The sequence below is a fragment of the Grammomys surdaster genome, unplaced genomic scaffold (assembly GCF_004785775.1).
Source record: "Grammomys surdaster isolate TR1022 unplaced genomic scaffold, NIH_TR_1.0 125801, whole genome shotgun sequence".
Taxonomy (NCBI): Eukaryota; Metazoa; Chordata; class Mammalia; order Rodentia; family Muridae; genus Grammomys; species Grammomys surdaster.
In genome coordinates, this window is record NW_021620632.1 from 3,853,859 (window position 1) to 3,861,378 (window position 7,520).

General features: G+C 39.7%; 1 pseudogene; it reads left to right on the top strand.

Moving 5' to 3' along the window:
• LOC114640278 overlaps positions 1-978 on the top strand; it is a 1,583-nt pseudogene extending 605 nt beyond the window's left edge.
• Positions 979-7,520: the final 6,542 nt, after the last annotated feature.

Sequence of the window (7,520 nt, forward strand, 5' to 3'; positions counted from 1 at the left end):
TTTTTTTTTTTTTTTTTTTTTGGTTTTTCGAGACAGGGTTTCTCTGTATAGCCCGGGCTGTCCTGGAACTCACTCTGTAGACCAGGCTGGCCTTGAACTCAGAAATCCGCCTGCCTCTGCCTCCCAAGTGCTGGGATTAAAGGCGTGCGCCACCACCGCCCGGCGTGTGCTGGACTTCTTATAGGGAAAACTGAAGTGGACATCATCAGCCATGCCACACAAGCTATTTTTTAAATTCTGGAGAGATCCTGGCTGCCCCAGAACTGTACGCTGGTTGATATGAAGATTGAATTTGCCGTTGATGTAACCACCAAGGAGATTGTTCTTGCTGATGTCATCGGTAATGATTCTTGGAGACTACTGGCCATTGGGAGATCGGAACCAGCAGAAAGACATTCTTACTGTGTTCTCAAAGAAGTAACTCCAGAAGGACTTCAGACGGTAGAGATAAACTCTGAGTGGGCTCCAGACCAAGTGGAGTTGCTTCCTAAGTCAAACAGTCAGTTCAGGGTAGTGCTGATGGGTTCAACCTCTGACCTTGGTCACTGTGAAAGGCTTGTGGAAATTTTGGGATTCCGTTTGAACTTAGAGTAAAATCCACACATAATGGACCAGATGAAACTTTGAGGATTAAAGCAGAAAGAATACGAAAGGGATAGTGTACCTATTGTATTTGTTGCAGTGGCAGGCAGAAACAATGGTCTAGGCCCAATGATGTCTGGTAATACTGTATATCTGGTTATCAGGTATTCCCCAATCACAACAGACTAGGGTGCTCAGGATGTGTGGTCATCTCTTTGACTGCCTAGTGGTCTTGGATGTTCAACTATACTTTCTCCAGAAGGATCAGCTCAGTTTGCTGCTCAGATATTTGGGTTAAACAACCATTTTGTGTGAGCCAAACTTCAAGAGAGCATATTGAACACATAGATATCCTTAAAGCAGGCTGATAAGAAAATTAGAGAATGCAACTTGTAAAAAGCAGTTTAATTTAATTTGTAGGAGAAAAGTTACATATTTCTAGTTTGGATTTAAAGAAAAAAATCAAGCAAAATGATTTCAGATCAGAGAAAACAATTCGGTTTAGTAATGAACAAATAGTTTTCAACATTTATTAGTTGGTACATTGTCAGTGGATATTATTCTCTAGCTCTACATAGTGATATGTCCTTGTAACCTTAGCACTCCAGAGGCTGAGGCAACACTAAATTCAAGGCTAGCTTGGACTTTGTATTGAGACCCTATATTTGCTGGGGAGGGAAACTTTATAGCTAGCAAAATTGTCATGACATCACTAAACTACATCTCACCCTTTGTATAGTCATTGTTGGGTAACTATGTAATTATGGAACTGGAGCAATGTCTCTGCCATTCAAGAACCAGGATGGGTCTCTTGCAGATGACCTGAGTTTGGTTCCCAGTATCCATGTAGACTACTTCACAATCAATAATCTTTAACTCAGGGAATCTGACCCCATGGCTTCCTTATCCACCTGGTCTCAAATACTACTACATTTTACCACCCAACACACACAATTTAAAAACATAAAAATTTTTAAAGGGTATTTAAAAAAGAAAGAGAAAAACAAACAAACTCTGTTTTCCCTAAAATGTAGATCCAAATCCAATGGAGGAGTTAGACAGAGGACTGAAGGAGCTGAAGGGGTTTGCAACCCATAGGAAGATCATTATCAACCAATCAGACCCCTCCTTCCAGCTCCCAGGAACTAAACCACCAACCAAAGAGTACACATGGAGAGGACCATGGTTCCAGCCATATATGTAGTATAGGATGGCCTTGTCGCACATCAATGAGAGGAGAGGTCCTTGCTGTTGTGAAGGCTTGATGATGCTCCAGTGCAGGGGAATTCCAGGGCGAGGAGGTGGGAGTAGGTGGGTAGGTGAACACCCTCACAGAAGCAGGGGGAGGGAGGATGGGATGGGGGTTTCTGGAGGGGAAATCAGGAAAGGGGATAACGTTTGAAATGTAAATAAATAAAATATCTAATTGAAAAAAGAATATATTAAAAATAAAAATATATAATCTAGTAAACAAATGTACTTGTGGCATAGTTTAAGATTTAGAAAGGCGTAGAAGGAAGGGTGATTTAAGAAAGGCAAAAGTCTCGCTCTGGATGCACATATGTAACATAGTCCTTTGGATGTTCTTGTAGAGTTTGTCAAATTCTCTGGGAAAAATAAATCCTTAAATAGGCAGTGTTCACATGTGACGACATGAGCAACCATTATCTTGCTGAAAGATCTGAGTTTTAAGCTATGTTTTTGATTGCTTGAATATTCTGTAGGCTGTAGTTCTCTGCAAGTTCTACTAAACCTAGTGCGTTTTATTTTTTTTATTTTTATGTTTATTCTTTAATCCTTTTTTACAGTCCAGACTTTATCTCCCCTCGGTCTGCTCCCCCCGACTGCCCCTCTTCACATATCTCCCTTTCCTCCTGTGTGTTTTATTCTTTAAAGATGAATTTTAGCTTTCTAAGTAACACCATGAAGATCGCTGTTCTTAAACTAATCATAATTTTGAAATTTCTGAGAAGTCCTGAAATATTGATTTATTGTCACTGATTCTCAAAGAGCAGCATGTTAGGAATTTGGAAACATGGATAAACTTATGTTTTTGGAATTATAATTCTAAAGGGTATTATTAATGCTAGATAAACATAATTAAAAATAAAATTATATTAGAGAAAAACAATCTGAAGACCTGAGGAGAATTGTATTGAGCGTTCATCTCCTCTACTCTGGGCTAGCCAGGCAATGTTGGCTTCCCTCGTGCCTTTGAGCTATGGCTCCATTCACCTATCCACACCCTCCACACCTGCAGATAAGCCCCAACCCTTGTTTTTCTGACACTATTTGCTTTAGACAACTTGTCTTTGTATCTTTGAATACACATTCCCTCAATACCCGTCCCCACTTTACAACCCAGTGGTGCTCTCAAGGAACTTGAAGCCACCTCAGTAAAATGTAATCACTGGGAAAACAGTGCTTTTCCCCAGTCTCTGCAGGACAGGAGGGGCCCACTTTGATGGATATCTCTCAGATTGCACAACCATGTTCTTTCATACACATGTGGATATTTGTTTGTTAAAACCTTACCTTTAGGGAAAATCACTAAGCAAATGAAGGAGACCTATTACTTAACTCCAAACCCTGACATTTTAAACTAGGGTCTTACACTCAGAACCCTCCTCACACACTGACTTCAGATGAGTATATACTCAGTTCTGGCCTCTTCTACTTGTTGCAATATTCCTGAATGGAATTGTCTTGCCAACTATGTTTTTTCCTCCCAGCGGAGTTTGTGATTTTACAATGGCACTGAATTTCAGTCATCTTATACACCATGTCTTAATTAGTGTCTTTACTATAGTCTTCCAAATTCCTACATTCAGTGTGGTTCATGACAATTATGTTTCCTTTTGTTTAACTGATCGCCAAGTGTAAGAGTTTCTTGATAGGCAAGCTTATCTTATATATCTGTAGCTGAACTTCTAAAATAATCTTTAATGGTGGTAGAAGAATGAATGATCAAAAAAGTCCTATATTGGGTCGAGACATCACCATACTGGGATGCCGAGCAGTGGGCCAGGAGCTGGTTAGCATCTGATGGGTGTAGGCATTGGTAAAGAACTCATTATCTCAAGGAAAACAGTGACCTAGCTAGCGGGAACCAAACAGCTACCTGTCTTCTGAAGTGCCTCTTACTTTCTGTATTGCTTTCTGGTATTATTTTCATCTCAACTGATGTTATATTCATTAAGCTATGCTTTTCAGTTTGCCAAACTTATAGAATCATGTGTCAAAATACTTCTTTCTTTTTTTTAAATAAGAAATGACACTATTTTCTGGATCCATTGCTTAAGTTATAAGGGAAAAGACACCTCAAAGCTGATAAAAACATACAGATTTTGCTTCAAAAGGAAGAATACAAACCCACAAACTGGATCTCAGTGCTAAGGAGGGCAAAGAGCTGAGACCAAGTACCTCATACAATCTGGCTTGTGTGCCATCTGTGAGTGGAATGCAGCATTGTTTCACTGACCAGGCCCATCTTGATAAAGTCTCCTTTTACTAACTTTGTCACACAAACTACACAACTTCCATCATCTCTCTGAATTCCCTATTTCTGAGTTTGAAAACTAGCTAACTCTGATTTTTTTTCTTTCCCCCTTTCCCTTCTGCTAGGTCCTTCCTGACATTTTGATGTCCGTTTAAATTCTGCTCTGTGTAGGAACCTTTCCTGACACAGGAGTTGAGTCACTGTCTGCCCTTTCTTATCTGCCCCTGTAGTCCTTGATTTGGCTTTAATATAGCAAGTATTTGCAAAGGTTTCTCTACTGCTAGAGAGTCTTGGGGGATCCTAAGGACAATGGGATTTTCACAATAGTACTAGACTTGTGCTTGCTTGCCCACTTTATTGGCATTTGTGCTAGCAATGCAGATGTTTGAAAAGACCATGGGTACTTCAGAAGGAATCAAAACATCAACACCAAACTCTGCAGGGTCCATGAATTCTCTACCCAGCAGAAACAGGATGCAAAGCAACAATGAAATAACCACAAAACTGCCGTGGAAGGTCTCGAATAAAACAGCAGAGTGTGTTAACATTATGAAATGATCAAACACGCTCATGTAAGTCTTCTATTGATGAGTCAAGCGGAACACACCACAAGCATGTCACTATACACATGGAATGGGAAGTATAGCAAAGAAACAATTTCCTGTGGCTCAGAACTGAATCTGCCATTTTAAAATGGAATGGCAGGTTATTTAAAGGAACAATGGGCAAGCGTCTGTTTGGGAGGCATTTTTCTTTTAAAATAGCAGCAGGACTATCACATTAAGTAAAACAAATTATGGTGCTTTTTTCCCAGTGACAAAATTTGAGATTGTCAATAAAATTAGAATTTTGAAAAATGAGCAGAGGGAGGGAGGGACCTGGGTAGGAGAGGGAAGGAGGAGGGGAAAAGGGGAACATGATCAGGTTTTGAGGAGTGGAGGAAGGAGTGAAGCCTTGAGGGCCAGCAGAATGAATGCAAACCCCATTAGAAGACCAGCAGTCTCAACTAACCTGGACCCCTGAGATCTCTCAGGCAGAGACAGTTACTCAATCATTCTAAACACTGCAGGTTGGCAATCTGAAGTAGTAGCACAATTAATGGGGAGAAGTATGTTCAAGCAGGCAGTGGTGGCACATGTATTTAATCCAAGCCCTCAGGAGGCAAGGGACAGGTAGTTCTCTGAGTTCGAGGTTAGCCTAGTCTACAGAGAAAGTTCCAGGACAGTCAGGGCTACACAGCAAAACTCTGTCTTGAAAAACAAAACAAAACAAAACAAACAACAACAACAAAATCATGTTCATGTGTACATTCTCATGTATAATAGCCAAGGAACTGAAGAATACAGCATGAGCCCACACCTCCTGTACCTTGACCTAAGAAAGTTCAGAAAGATGCTACTCTCCCATTGGTTCCAGTGCTCAGAGAAATAGCATTGATCAACGCTGGGCTTAAGTACTGAGTGGCTTCTTAGGGTATAAGCTCCCAGGCTTCTGGCACACAGCAGATGATCAATACCTGATCATTGAGTGACTAATTTTTCCCAGTCCCATACATTTTTCAGGCAATCAGCACAGGTATGTTTTCTCTAATCTGGATACACTAACAACCAAGCAAATCCTTCTGTCTGTGGCAGATTAGCTTAACTTCATAAATCATAGAGGTCTGGGTACTTCTGCTAGGAGGATTGTGTATTATCCACAGACAGGCTTAAATCCAGATCACAGCCATCAAATGAAAAAATATTTATTTAGCTTGTAGCCTACTATAAGTTATGAAATATTAGCAACTTAAAAGCTGTATATATTATCACTGAGATATTGTAGAGAAAAGATTTAGACATCCTGGATTCAAAGTTATTAAGTTTAAAACAAATAAAAGAACATTTAAACCTATCCTACATGCTGTGATCTGAATGTGTGTTCCCATTCCCTGTTGTTATGGTAACTACAGCCATCAGTGTAGCTTCAGGAGACCAATCAAGTCACTGGGACAGAATCCTACTGTACCTTCAAAAGCAATACCCAGAAAGCTGCCTGGCCCAGACATGTTTGGACAGTAAGGGCCCCAGAAGTTCATGGACCCTGAACTGACATGCACCTTTTCTTTGATTTGGACCACTATGAGAAATAAACGCCTATGTATAAGGCACTCTGTGCATAGCATTTTGTTATAGAATCCTGAATGACATCTGAAAATTCTTTTTTTGTACCACTGATATTAACCCTTTAATTTCCAAGTTTTAACCCAACTAACTTCCAGACAATCTATGTGCTTGCTTTTTTATTTTTCTGACTTGAATTTTGACAAGAATTTAATGCAATTCTTTGGTTTCTGTAAATAGTAAATGGAAAATTCCAGACCCAAACAACAGTGTAAATCCATGCATCCTTCTGAGTAGCACTTTAAACCTTCATGCTGTCCTTCCATTCTGTCCAGGATGTGAATCATATCCTGCACAGGATCTCCACACTGACGACAACATACACTTATTGCTCTGTAACTTCTCCATCATGGCTAACTGCTGTGAGTAACAGGGCTGGTGTTAAGTAACAGGAAACATTAGCTTACACTATGTCATGATGCTGACACCATATGCCTACACTTCTCATCTCATCCTGAAGATGATGTGTATCACATCATCCCATTACCACAATAAAAAGTAGGAAGCACAGAGAAGGAGGGGATGAGTAACTATATAACCACACTTGCAGCCTTTTATTACACTAAATATACTTAATATCTTACTTATTAATGATTGTTTAATAATGCTTAATTGATACATTTCACCATAAGCACATAGTATAAAGAGCACTCATTGGTCTCTATATTACCTAGGATTCCAAAGTCCACAAATCCATCTGCATTTGATAGGAGTGAACTATATAGCAAATATGTTCTCAACATGATGATCAAGTGAGACCTGGAGGGAGTGGTATGTTGAAGAATTGCCGTCCTTTTACAAGGACCAAATCTCAATACCTTAAGATTTTGTAACCAGTTGTTAAATATACCTATTATTAAAGATTAAGTTTTAAAACTTACAATTACGTGCATTACATTTAAAATGAAAATAGCAACACTCAAAATCCATCCCTTCTTGCCTTCCTACATTTTGATGTCACCCATTCTTTTGAGTTCATTGAATCTCTCCTTTTTGTTTGGTAGAAGAACAGCAGAAGCAAATGCTGCTAACAGATACCCACCATCTTTGATTGCCAGCTATGTTGGGGGTATTTACACCAGAGAAAATACAAATGAGGCTTCTAAGACCCACTGAATGGCTGGAAGTTAAGATACTGTTGGAAAATAGGACATCCACACCATTCTAGAGTTCTAGACCACTATCTGGTATTTTGCCAGTTCTGTAGTGGAGGTGAGGAAGAGAGAGAAAGAGAGAGAGAGAGAGAGAGAGAGAGAGAGAGAGAGAGAGAGAGAGAG